Consider the following 14,781-nt stretch of genomic DNA (forward strand, 5'->3'; position numbering starts at 1 on the left):
GGTATCTCATTTAACTTAAATATTTTGCAGTCTAAACAGATAAGCATGTTAGTGATAAGGTAGAAGAGCCCTGAGGTGAGTGAAGGAGGACTTGCAGTAACATTTCTTGGACAAAGGAGAGTAATAGTTTCTCTTTTTCCCCAAAACAACTTTCCTAAAGGCCACAATGAGTTACCAGTTAAGTGAAGCAGTTGTATAGCTGAAGAACATCAACTCTTTAAAAAGTTTTTTAATATACTGCTGTGTCTTAGTGGAGTTGAAAATAGGATTTTCATATTTCTGGATAGAGAAATCATGGGAAGAGCTCTTCTGGCCACACAGTCTTGATTACTTTCTTTCAGCCAGTTGCAGGCATCACAGAATCTAGTTATGCTGCTGTATCTGCTCGTCCTCTCCTTGTTAAAACAGACTAAATATAAAAGAATAATGGTCAGGGAGTTCATTGGTGATACTGGAAAGAATTGATAGCCGATACAACTTCTCACTACTCCTAAGCCTCAGTTGGAGGTTCTCACTTTCTTCCTCCTAAAATACTGTTGTTACGTCTTTTTTTACAGAAGTCTCATTTGCCAATTGCTATTGCATTTTCAGCGTAGGTAAACCAGGTCAGAGTCAGTACTTTCACTGAGGTCACTCCCTTTAAGTATGTAAACAAAAATACTGAATGTTTCTTTCCTCTGAAAGCTGTATACATTGCTTCATCATCCACTTGAATACTGGAGTGTTATGTATGGCTTAACTTATGATTTCAATGCTAAGGCAAATTAATTCCACTGCTGTTTGTTAGGCAGTGCTTCTTTAGAATAAAGGGAGTGTAAAGTCTCCACTGGATTGGAGTCATAAGAATAGTAAAGGCAAAGAGCATGATTTCAGTGAGTTACTCCATGTTAACGTTAGAAGTGATGGTCGGATCATCCCTCCTGATGTCCTCAGAAGTCAAGGCTGGGAGTTTTATCTGGTGCTGCTGCACTGGACCTACTTCAGCCAAAGCAAGCTTGTCCAGCAAGATCTCTGCATGGAACACAGGGTTTGAGATACCTCTTCAAATGCATTCTAGCCTGGTCAGAACCAGAAGAGTGATTGGTTGGTAATGCAGGATGGGAGGAGGTAAACTGTCTCATAAGACAAGTGATGTACGAAACTGTGCCTGACAGCCTTCTGCTCTCAGGGTCCTCTGTGAGTATACTAGCAGCCACATCACCCTGGTCTCCTTTGGGCTCAACCCTTTTTGTGGCTTTCAAAGTATCACTTTTTTGCCTGTCAAGCTCTTTGGAGACAGTACTTTTATTATCTGTGTCTTACGTATCATTGGATGTTCTCCTGTCAGTGTTTTACTGCCTGCTTTTATGCAGCAAAACAGAGGGAAGTCTGTTACTGGAAAGATACATGTTTAGTGTTTAGATTTTTTTTCCCTTCTTGTTTGTTTTACTGTCACAGTGAGACAGATATGGGGGAAATCCACAAAATGTGTACTCAGCTACGCAGATGGAAGGCTGTTACTAGAAAGATACCTGTTTAGTGTTTAGATTTTTTCCCCCTCTTGTTTGTTTTACTGCCACAGTGAGACAGATATGGGGGAAATCCACAAAATGTGTACTCAGCTACTGTTGTGGTTGGGTTGTAACATTGTAGAATATTCTTGTGTTTGAAAAACAAAACTTTTCAGGCTATTGTAATTTGACATCCAACCTCAATAGATGGCAGGATTTCCAGGTTGACTTTTTTTCTTTTTAAAACTTCCTAATAGCTTACTTTTTAGCAGTTTGACTCTGCAAAATTTGCAATTTTAGTGTGATACACTACTTGGTACCGGTCTGGAGTGAAGTCTGGCACAGTGCATTTTTTTGTTGTTGCACTGAGCAAGCAGCCTCTCTTGTGTAGACTCCATTTGCCTCAGTAGTGGAGCTGGTCTCTGAAAAAGGGAAAATTGTGTCTTGCAAAGATAGTCTGACCAAAACCCAAGAGTTTTATAATTCTTCCTTTGCATCCAAAAGCTGAGCATAGACAGCAGTGTGGAAAGCTCAGAGCCTGGGCTTAGTGGACACTTGGGCCATTTCTGGAAAGATCTCTGTTATCCTTTGCCAAGGTGAAGTGGGAAGTCAGGCTCAGGTTCTTCTCATTGACTTGGGTCTTCAGAAATGGAACAGGGCAGCTTCATGGCTTTGTTTCAGAACATGGTGAGACAGCTGTGGGACTTGTTATTTTCTTTTATAATGGGTTTGGAAGCCAGCAGAAAAAATGCGAAACAGGATATCCTTTTTCATTAATTCACTATAGCAGTAATTTTGCATATTATTGAGCGATAGCAGCCAGTCCACAGCCTGCAAATGAATTTCTTGGTTGCTTTCTAGTTCCCTTTTTAGAAAATAAAATGGTGTTTTTTCAGGCCTGATATACAGCTTCAATGGAATGCAACAATTTTCTACAGAAACATTTATGTTGAAGCAAAGTGAAAGCACAAAAGCAGAGGTGCTGAACAAGAGCCTTTTTTGTATTACAGTCCTCTAACAAATATGAGGTGTTTTTAAGCTAGCTTACCAAGTTCTTGTGAAATTGATTGCAAAAGGAGTCACATTTTAAAAGCACATAGGAACAGCTTCTTCCTTGTCTTCTATTTCCTAAAGCAGCTTAAACCACAAACACCACTAGCTTTCATAGAAATTTAATGACACTTGATTACAAAGACTGCTTTTGTATACGAGAGCTCAAACCTATTTGTTCCTAGCAACTGAGCTTTTAAATTTTTTAATAAAATTGCTGAGGTTATAAAGGTTTTGTTGTCAAAGCATTCTCAGGAGCATCGTCTTAAGACAGCACCACCAAATGGTTCTTCTCATTTCAAGCACAAAAAGTAGAGTCTCTGGATCTTTTTCCTCTTATATGGCAAGCTTACAATGTAACTCCACCACCCTGCTGTGGCCTGTCTGTGTTAAAAAAGGAGTTTTGTATCCCAGGGAGAAGGTAAGGGACAACATAAGAGGAGTAGGAGAGATGTTTTACAGTGGATCATGGGTATTTAATAAAGTGCTGAAGGCACTGAGCCAAAATTAGCATTGGTGGCACTGACGAATAAAACACCTGTTTTTCAGTAGTGCTGTACTCATTTACTTCAACAGTTCCCAGGTGCTCTGCTTCCTTTTGGGTATTTTTGCCCTGAGTTTTTGGGATGAATAGCTAACTACCTGAGATGCTTTTAATCTTCCATTACAGGGATATGGAAAAAAAGAATTGCCAAATGCTGACGCAGCTTCTGCTGGTGGTGTGATGGTTACAGCCATTTCTGACTGTATAGATATGGCATTTGCATGGGAAGTCTGAATATCTGTCCCTAGAAATCATTTCTGCCTTACTGCTCTGTACATGCACACTGGCACACTCTCATCTAATTTTTTGCACTGAGGTGTGCTTCATAGTAACCAGTGCTTTGCCTTCAGTGACATGAATTTGGTCTTTGCTGGATGGTTTGATGTAACAGTAGAGATAAAACTTGCATGCTTTAGGTGTCTTCTAATCCTGATTGTAGAGGAACAGAGAAATGAGATTTGGCTTGAATCACACGTGCCTGTTCCCACCCTTAACCTTTCTGAGACTGCATAAAAGTTTTAAAATTTTCCAAGGGAATGGTTGAAAGCCTCTCTTTTCAGAAGTCTGAAAATTAGGTTGGATACAGCAGTAGCAAGCATCCTATAGGGAACATTTCAGCATTGTAAAGTGGTCTACATGGCTCAGATTCAGAGACAGAAAAAATCCATTAAGTACAGAGCAACAATAATTGTGCAGCTGAGGTGCTAAAATACACAAGCATTTGCATTTCTCTTTCGAGTCTTTGAAGCAGCAGCTTGCCAGTAGCTGAGTTCCTCTTAAATATATGTGACACAGCCATTTCCTTATTATCACTTTTATAGACAAGGGATCCAGTAGCACATTACTTCTTAAATGTCCTGCTATTGTGAAGGGATTTGCTGTTCATTGTAATAATGCCAATCAAGATGAATTCATTTTGCATTCATGTAGATGTCATGAGCACTTTAGATTATTTTCTCCACTAATTTAAATCAGTAAAGGGACACTTAAAAGCAGTATCCATACACCCATTTCTCTGCCAATGAACAAAAAAAAGCATGCCTATAGATTCAGGTTTGCATAATCCCCTGCACAGCAGGGAAGCTTCCTCCTGGCTAGAAATTAGCAACCAGCCCTTCTGGATTGATTGACTCTTCCTTGTGACAGCATGGACCTTAATCAATTTGTTGCATGCACAACGGGCACATCTGTGCCTGCCGAAGGCATTTCACTGTCATTTAGAGGCTGGCTCAATTTAATGGACCACTTACTGTATCAGATACCTGCTTTGAAGGTCTTTTGGAGCTGGGGCAGGGAAGGAACTCCCTGTATTTATCAGAAGAAACATCCTCTTTCTTTTTTTGCAGAGTGCTCTGGGTGCTTCCCCTCACATAAGTGCACTTTATCTGTGAAAGGCTGGCCCTGCCATGATCAGCCTGTTGTCAGTGGATAAACTCCCTAGTTCAGTGATGCAGAATGTCTGCTCAGTGAACTGGGAGAGAGAAATAATTTGGTGGCAGATGTTTGGAGTTCAAACAGCACTGAACTTCCAAGTGCTAATGTGAATTGCAGAGTGTGTGGGGAGGGTACAGGAAGGGAGAAGCAGGGGGGGACGAGAGGGCTTGTGCAGTGAAGAGGGCCAAAGGAAGGCATTTAAATTACTCCAGAGTTCTCCTACTTAACCCAAGCTCTACCAGGTCATCACACTGCAAAGAAAAACATGCAAGTTTTTACATACCACACACTCCATCATTTCCTGATGCTCTCTAAGATTTTGGAAGGTCTGAGTGCTTCAGATGTCTCTGGAAACCCACCAAAGCTGTTTTGTGTATCAGTGGGCACATAAGTTACTCAAATTTCCCAGCCCTCTTGTAAGTCAGCTGAAAAAACAGTGGTATTGGAGAGCTATGTCATCAGCTGAGGGTCATTGATGAGGTAAGCTACTGGAAAGATTGGAATGTTGAAGCCCCAATCCCCAGATTTCTGTCCTAGATTTCCAGTCTCCTCTGTTCATTCCCCATTTCTTGGTAAGTAAGTCTGGTGCCATTTTACTGCATCAGACCCAGCTGTCCCCAAAATATCTGTGACTTCATACCAGGACTATAGGGTTCAGGACTGTGTCCTGAGCACTGAGCCATCAAATCAAGGATTCAGGTACCCAACTGGCTTCATTTTCAGAGCCTGAAAGAGGGAAAGGCTGGGAAACAAAAGAACAAGAGACTCAGTTTAAACCAGAACAGCACAGGTAGAGAAAATGCCAAGTAGAAACCCATAGACATTTTTGATAATGCAGTCACGATCTCATCATGAATAAAACAATGTGTTTCACTTGACCACTCCATCTAATAAGGATTCACCTCCACTGGATTCTATCATTTTCAAAATAATGAAATCTCTGTATCACCTTGAAAGAGACCTTTGTGTTTATATGCATTTGCAAGACAGCAGTTTCTAGAGGCACCCAGTAGGTCCATTGCTACTTACCTTTTTGATGCGGGAGAAAGGCTTCTTCTCAGGTTTATTGGTTCAGACAGCTAGCTGGGAATCATGGGCTTGAAACCACCAGTCTGCCCCTGCTGCAATCAGCACTCTTTTTCCACACCAAGAGGGCTGTCCTGTGGTTTAGGCATAATCACTTCAGACACTGAACTGCAAGGAGGAATTCCTAATGTAAAAAGGTAATGTGCAAATGGGGAGTGAAAGCAAAATAGCTGTTGTACTTCAGAAATAGATTCTTAGTTAATTTGGAAATATTCCTTTATGAGTAAGTTCCTTGGGTACTACTACCATTTATTAGGGTTTTTTTAGGTGGAAATTTATAATGGTTAATGTCAGCTGCTTTGTGTCTATGCTAGAAGAGACTGGGAGGAAGACAATAAACCTGCCCGAGTCCTGTGGTCACTTCTTCATGTAGTCTTAGCATATCAAATAAATTACTGGTGCCAAAACTTCCATATGCCTTATTTCATTCCTGAATCCAAGGTTTATAATTTTGGGACATTTTTCTCTCTGGTTTTGTAGGACTGAAGGGAGCAGATTTAGTTTGGTCATGCCCCTCCTGTTGTGTGATATGTCAGAGCTGTGGAGATTGATCGTACAAGCTGCTATAGCTTTTGGTCCTGGCTCATTTTTAGGCTTTTAGCCATTCTCAAAAAATGCCAAGTATTTCCAGCACTGAAGGATCCTTTCTATCTCATGTTCCAGTAATCTCTTCAGTTGAAATCTAGGTAAATTACACCTTTGGATGGAGATTGTATAAACCTTGGTGATTTTTTTTTCTTGAATAGTTTTTATGGGGATTTTTTTGGAAAGGTCTAAGAATCAACTCCAAATTCAATTTAGGAACATCAGCAGGCTGTGCAAACATATGTGAAGTTAGAGAGGAAAGCAGTTTGTTGTGAAAGGAGACTAGAATTTTTCACCTTCCAGCTGTGAGCAGCAGTGGCACACTGAACGTCAAGAGATTACTGTGAGTAAGAGTGTGACTGCAGTGCTCTTTGCTGATCACTTACTTGAGATGCAGAACTCTTTTTGTGTGCTGTGCTACTCTGCAAGATGAAAAAGAAAGGAATTCAATATATAGGCCAATGTTTGCCCTATTATCTCTTAAGTTGGTCTTTGGCATCAGTATTTACAGGCATGGCATCAAAGTGCCACTCAGCCATGCTTATGAAGATTACAGCTGGGAAATTACATCCTCTCTTAAGACAAGGCCAGTGCTACAAGGGACAATTTCCTATGTGCAGTGATAGCATCCTAAGTGCCAGTGCTGCTTCTGCCAGGATCTTGCATTGCCCTAGAGGCAAAACTTCATGGTGCTCTAGCCTTGCAAACTACCTCAGTGACCTGGTGGTACCAGACTGTGAAATCTGTGAAGAACATTTATGGTAATTAATCCACTCCATCCCCAAGCCACTGGTGGTGGACTGAAATATGGGGGTTTTTTGTCCTGTTTTAATCAGAAGTGGATTGTATGGGAAATAGAAAACAAGAACTGAATCTTATATTGGATCATAGACTTGCTCTAGTTACTTTGCAGGGTTTAGTTTTAATTCCTGCTTTGGCTGTGTTCAGATGAACCCAGACAAAGTAAGGAAATTGCACTACAAGAGGCCTGGAGACTTGACATTTCTGGAACTGGGGAGGGTTTGAGGATGAAGTGTGGGAATCCTGAGCTGGCTAGTCTACCCTGAAGATGAAGAACAAATGATGAAGTTGAGATTAATCTGAAATACCCTGCATAGTTTCAAGGGTGGTGTTTTTCCTAAATAATTTCTAAATGATTCTCAGCTTTTAAGAAATGCGTATTTTGCAAGAAATACATAGTACTCACTCTTCAAACAATAAATGTAAATTACCCTCTTTAGTGAAATCATGCATTTTTATATAAGAGAGAACATTTTCCATTTTAAAGCTGCAATTTCTCCTTGTTTCATCTGGTATAAAACCTTTGCATTAGCTGGCAGAATGGCTCATTAAATACTCTCCAGCTTGAGCGTGTGTGTGTTGGACAGGCATGGGCACATGCCACTGTCAGTGGTGAAGAACACTGTTCTGCTCCGGCTTCTCAGGAATGGCAGTTCCTACTCCAGTCCTCTCTGCCCGCAGCAGGCCTGGAGAAACCTTTTTGCTTCAGAGGGAGGTCGCTATGCTGGTCCCTGTGACAGGATTTTGCCACTGAGTTATGGGCATATTATCAAGGAAGGGGGTTTATGTGCTGTGTGAAGTCACTACGCTGGTCCCTGTGTCAGGATTTTGCCACTGAGTTATGGTATATTATCAAGGAAGGGGGTTTATGTGCTGTGTGAGAACAGAGAAGTGTTTTAAGAGATCTGGATGCTGAGTTCTCATTAAAAATAGAAGTCTATGGGCATCCATACTATCCATATTGCCCAGGTAGCTTCTGAAACATCAGTTTTAATAGTAATATTAACTCTAATTCATTAGTATTAAAAGTAGAAGTGCTTCCAGAAATGAGTCAGAGGTCTAAGAGGAGAAGAGTCACTGTTTCAAAGACCTTGGTTAGCCATGTTTATATACAAGAGTCCACTTGACCACAGTGGGAATTTTGGTTTGCTTTGTTTGGGTTTTTGGACAAATGTTTGGCTTTGGCCAGTATAACAGTAGGCTCTTGCCAGAGTTTCACTGTCAGCTGCTTTTTCTAGCTCTGTTGGAGTGCATGTGTCTTCTGAGAAGCATAGCTGGTTCCTGCAGGCAGGCATGCTGACCAGCTGTCTCCTGGGACACTTGGGCAGGGCTCTGGTGGACACATGGGCAACGGGATGAGGCTTGGGTCAACTTGCTGCATCTCAGCTTTGTGCCTGCACACATGTCAGTACTTCCTGTTGGATGTGCCATTTGTGTTGCTCTATTTGGCTGATCTGCAGGCATACTACCAATTCCGTTCTAGCTACTGTCACATCTAAATGCAGCTCAATTTTGATCAATAATTATTAAAAGTGAAACTGTACTTTTTTCTGTTCTGGCATCTAATGGATTCTGGGGGTAGGTAATTTTATTGTCTGGTCTATAAATGGGAAATTTTTGCAGTGCTACTTTTTTATTTATGGTCCCAAATGGAAAACACTCAAATCCTGAAAAATGTCCAGATGTCTCTGTGGCACATTTCCTCTACTCTTCTGAGGGCGCACGAGAGGAGGAATTCTATCCTTCATTTAGATATAAATGCTCTTCCATTTCCTCATTTCTTAAATACACTTCCTGGATACTTAATAATGGAAAAAAGTACTGCTCAGTTTTTCTGCCTTTGTTACTCTATAAACTGAGTCTTTGGAAGAGACATTTGTTATTACAAAATAATCTCCACTAAATTCACTGTTCTAGTAAATGAGCCTGAAGATGAGCCAGTTGAGAGCCTGGGACACTACAAGGTACAAGACAGTGACTCTGCCCTTGGATCTGCTGCCCATTGGAAGTGATGGAAAGCTGCCAGAGCTCAGGTTTGCATGGGAGCCCCTCACAGCAGTCATAGGGCCTAAGGCTGTCTAAGGCTCCCTGGCTAAATGGGGGCCTCATGGCTCCAGTGCAATGTGGTGTCAGAAGCCCTCTGAGGACAGGGATTCACTTTGACATAAATACCTCTTTGTCCATTTTGTCCAGTGTTTCTGGAATGGGAAATTGCTAATGAGTCATGGTATTGGGTGGGAGCTCCCACACATTTAAGCAGAGCTAGTGAGCAAGAAAAAACTGTAACCATTTGTCTTCTAGTCTTCCTAAATCTTCCAATATGTATTTAGTAGAAAAAAGTGTTCCTGATCCTTGTCATCTTTTATTATTGCTGCTTATTATGTGGGATCCTGGGAGGCATTCCCATTTTCAATGTGAGCCAACGTACAACTTATCAGATATTCATGGTGCTCCCCCTTCATCACTGAGAGGAAGTGGAAGAATTAATTATGCAGACAATCAACTGTTCAGTCTCAAAGACTGAAACAATATCAGAATGTGGTATCTAATGAGGAGTGAAGCAACATGAATGAGATTTGTTCTGTGAGTTTCGCCTGTTCTTCTCAGTCTTCAGGTCATGTAAGTTAGAAAAATCTTATTCAGGATGGATGCTTAAACTACAGTGAACATGATTGTTGGACAGTCTCAGCCTTCACATTACTCTTATCCCAAGGGTGACTCCCACTTTTGACATTAAAAAGTTCTAAAAAGCATAAATTGAATTTTTAGGCCCTAGGTCTAAATTAATGATGTAGCTTAAGTAAGTACAAAAGTTCAAAACTAAGAGGAAAATTTCACATGTCTCCCTAGAGAGAAAGAACTGTCAAAAATCAGCTTGAACTGAACTCAATGCAAAGGCAAATAAAGCAAATAGAAAAAAGATTTTGCAATCAAATAATTACAAAGTGAGGAAAGAGTGGGGAGGATGGGAGATGTACTGTGCAATAAAGGTGGGTTACAATTAAATGTAACATCAGTGGAGCTCCAAAACTAAGAAACTGCTTTGCCTTTCTGTTCAGAAAAAAATTATTTTGTTGGACCTGATCAAACCAATACTTTTCCACCTTTGTTCCCTACTGGGGGTGGACAGAAGAGAGGTGACAGTAGCTCTGAGAGAGCTGAAGGAGAACAGCTACCTCATTCAAGGTGGTGAGGAATTTTGAGACTTCATGGACATGCCTGAGGGGTTGGTTATGTCTTTCCCAGAATCCTGCTACAATTTGTACATGAAGTCCTGGTGTCAAAGTAAGAATTTTGTGGGCTTTTAAAATAAACATGTGAAATCTGAATTTACCCCATTTGACTAAACAACAGGAAATCTCAGGGATAGGCAGACATACTAATCTAACCTCAGCTCATATTCACTACTATAGATCAATTTGGGAAGCAGAGAACAATCAAGAATGAATGTAAAGTAGGAAAAAACTAAAGATTATCCTGATTTGGAAGAGACCCACAAGGACTGACCAGTTGCTGAGTAGTGTGCACTTTAGATTCTCCCACTGGACCAGTGGAATTTCTTCCTGTGGAGAGGCACCCCAGCTATGAACTGCTGTGCCATGCCCTATTTGCCTGCTCCATTCACCAGCAGTTCCCAGGATTACTTAATGTGGCACCAGAGGCATCCACTGTCCCTCCCAATCCTACCTACACCTCTGCAGCCCTTCCCTGGTGCTGGCGCTCTCTGTGGCTCCCCTGGCTCCAAAAAGTTGCCTGGTTTGCTGCAATTCCCTGCTCTGCTGCAGGATGTGCCTGTGCCAAAGTTGTTCTCCTCGGCAAGTGACCAAATAAATACAACATCAGGATTTCAGAGATTGTGCCAAATTTATACAATACCTTAAAGTAATGAAATAACTGATCATCTTGGCAAAGAAATGCAATAAACAGAAATTATTTGAAGCCACAATTCACAGGGAGTTGGAGGAACTGGAGAGGATGGGGATTAGAAAGTAGCAGAAGCACATGAGTAACAAGGAGATGCCAGGAAGTGATAGAAAGGTTGGAGGGAGGTTTTTGATACTTTATCAGGGAATGGTTTGGGGACCAATCTTACTTAATATTTTTATTAGTGACTTTGGCTCAGAAAGTAGAGAGAGTTAATGGAATAGCTTTATGTTACTGACATGAAGTTGTGAGACACATCGATAAAAGGAAGATCAAGATACTGTGCAAGAAGAATTGGATGACCTTGAAGATTATGCAGTAGAAATGTTGTAAAATGGCATGGTACCAAGTACAAGGTTATTCACCTAAGGATTAAACATAATCTGCTTTGCTGGAAAATGGATTCATAACTTAGAGAGGAGTGAGGCACTAGTGCTTGCGGCTTGGTCCAGATAAGACTAGCAGCATTTGTTTTGTCTAGAAATTCAATTATTTTATTGCAGTAAAGGGTTGAGTTAATTGTACAATATGTTTTTTTTGAAAACCTGTACAGTATTTTGCAGCATAAGATGCCAATCAATGTGATGCAGCTGAGGAAAGGGTAAATGCAATCCTTCCTGTGCAGTTGACAGAGAGGAGCTTTACATCTGTTATGTACTTGGGATCAAGAGTGCTGTTCTGGTCACTCATATTCAAGAAAGATGAACTTGGAAGTGTCTTCACTGATGGTTTGCTTTAAGGAAAAGGTAATACAAAGGGAGAAGATTTGTGTCACACAGTAAAATGATAGCAAAGAGGCAACAGGGGTTTGCCCTTTGTGTTGGAAAGAATAATATACTAACAGACAGTCTTGGCACAAGAACAGCAGGGCATAGATTATTGAGGAATACATTCAGGCTAGCTAATTAGAAGAAAGTTTTTTTAACTATAGGAAAAGTGAGGCTCTGAAATAGACTTCAACTTAGAGAAATTGGAACAGGACAATATTGTTCCTGACAAAAAACAAAGGTGAAAATATGATTAGTTTAAGATGGAGCCTACAGAATGTATTTACCTGTGATGGATGGAAATAGAGCTTGGATGGTTCAGAGGGAGTCTTTGCATCCTGGATTGTTCATTTTATCCCATGATGAGTGAAGAGTGAATGGAGTTATCCCGTGTCCCTGCAAATCTCAGTTTTACACATATATAGTAGGAAACACTGCACACTTGTGCTATGTTATGTGATATGGTTTGACCACATTTGGCACTTCGAGAGCTTGAGGTGAGAGGAGAGATTTGGCTGAGGAGATATTTGGTGAAGCAGGTGAGGGGAGTGTGCCAGCAGGTAGGAATCTACCTGGCAGCAATTAAACAACAGGTTTACAGCAGTCTTTCTAATGAAAGCATCCTTTGAAATCTTGTAAAAGCAATTGAATATATGATCAATCACTACTCAGTTCTCTCTAGGGAAATGGATATGTGATGAGCCAGTGCATCAGAGTGCATGATGTGGTTTTGGTGAGTGCTACATGTGCTCTAAGGGTTCATCTCACCATCTTAATTATGTGGATTTTTTTTTATCTTCTTTTTTCCTCTTTCTGTAATTTCCCATCTGTCTAGTTATCAGATTGCATCATTAAATTCCTCAGCTTCTCACTTGTTAAGGGGTATATTTATAATTGCTAAAATATAATTTGTAGGTGTTCAGTTTTATAAAAAGAAGTGTTTCAGCATGAGCCAAGTGCAGCCTAAATAATTTTCTGATCTGAGGAAGTCAGGGGATTGTTCCTGGGACGAGTGCCAAATATTTATGATTTAGCAACCAATCACATTTCTAGGTAAAGAACTTCCAAACAAAAATAATTTTGAGACAAAAATCAACAACTCAAAGAAATAATGTTCTCAAGTCATGCTTCTCTTGCCGTTTTTAAGTACAGCCTTGCTTTAATGCATCTTTGTTTACCATAAGCCATGACTTCTCACCCACTGCAGGCACAGCATCATCTCCTGCACTGTCACTTGCACCATTTTGATGAATCAAGGAAGAATGAATCTATTTCAGAAGAACAGTTTGGTCATGTCTCTATTCTAGAAATCTAGCAGGGTCCTGGATTATTACAGAAACAACAGTATTAAGCAGTCAATTGGCTGAGTGTCTGCATCATTCCCTTAAACTGTAGAAATGGACAAAGACAGTGTCTTGTGTAATAATGCATTTTTCAGCTGGCCCCAGTGCCCCTGGTCAAAGGCATCATTCCAAGATGCTGAGTGCAACATTTGGAACAGCACATTCTTGTTCTTATGAAAAATCAAGCTTGAATGGCAGTGACTGAGTGACTGAGTCTTTCATAGGGCAATGAACTGACTGCTTGTCAGCTGCTTCTTGCAGGTCACGTCTGTCAGGCAGCGAGAATGAATTGGAACCCACTGTGGTGAAATGCCCCACAGTGCTGTGAGCAGGAACAGCCACTGCGGGAATGGGTGGGGCAGTGGTGCTGCCGGGGGCCTTGTGGGGACTGTTCTGGTCTCTCGTCTTTACTTTTGGATTTTTACCTACATCTGTGATATGAACTAAAGGCTTTTATGCTTGTGCTGGAAGTTGGCCTGTTTTAAAGGGAACTGGCCCTTACAACATTGTTCTGCTGTTGAGATTGGCACAAAAGGTGTTCCACACTTTTAGATGTGGCAGTGTTCCTTGTTCTGTTACAGCTCTGATGCAAATAACTAGAGAACACTACTGCAGCAATTGTGTGGGAGGAATGATGGCTTTCACTGGCTCTGAAATCACGTGTCCGTTCTGCTGTTGAGAGTGGCACAAAAGGTGTTCCACACTGTTAGACGTGGCAGTGTTCCTTGTCCTGTTACAGCTCTGATGCAAATAACTAAGAACACTCCTGCAGCAGTTGTGTGGGAGGAATGATGGCTTTCACTGGCTCTGAAATCACGTGTCTTGTCAGATGTGGTGACAATATGGAAAGAATCAAGTATAGACATATTGTACAATTTGCATTACAATGCATGTAGTGGTTCACAGAACACAAATAGGAAAGACGTGAGAGGTCTGACTGTTCAGCAATATTTTGTAAATACTTTGAAAAGATGGTAGCCAATCTTAATACAAAAGGCTCTAGCACCCATATTGACTGCAGAGCTTTACCTGCAACATGTATTTAACTTACAGAAACAGTAACAAATAATTTTAAAAGTATCAGCATTAAAAACAGAAATGTGGGCTTCTGTTTACTTTTGTCCCCTCTGGTTCCCTTGAACAGTGAACACCAGCAGTACAAATCCAGTTCAAGCCTGCTTTCATATTTCCCTATAAGGTGACTTCTAAAAACTTTTAACAGCTCCTTAGCAAGCCCATCTGAGGCTGCTTTCTGTGTGCAGAGCAGTTGACATTTCATCCCTACTGTCACTATTTGGACACTTCATCCTGTAATGATGCCCTGTAGCACTGTTGGGAAGTCAACGTTCCCAGTCCTGTGATGTCTAGAGGTTTTTCATAAGCCTGTGTTCCCTGGGAAAATGAATCACTTCCTCTCAATTTCTCCTGATCCAGCCTCAGTTTAGTGATTTGTAATATTTAGGAGACGCTGTTTTTTTCATATTATGAACTATTATTAATGAGCCATGCTATTGGTGCATTGTCCACTGAGGTTGGAGCTGGTTTCCATAGCTTGGATCACAGTGCACAGGAGAGTGCAAAGCTGTGTTGGCCACTTTACATGTTGGGATAGAGTCCTGTTCTTTCAGTGTCTTGACAGCTCTTAGGCAGTGACACATTCATGGCCTTTTGCTGTGGACCAGGGTCTGGGTTCATAAGTACTGGATCATAAAAATTGCTCTCCATGACTCTGAATGTCCCAGCAGTTCTAGGAGTAT

This window comes from Passer montanus, unplaced genomic scaffold (genome assembly GCF_014805655.1).
Source record: "Passer montanus isolate IOZ18808 unplaced genomic scaffold, ASM1480565v1 scaffold75, whole genome shotgun sequence".
Taxonomy (NCBI): Eukaryota; Metazoa; Chordata; class Aves; order Passeriformes; family Passeridae; genus Passer; species Passer montanus.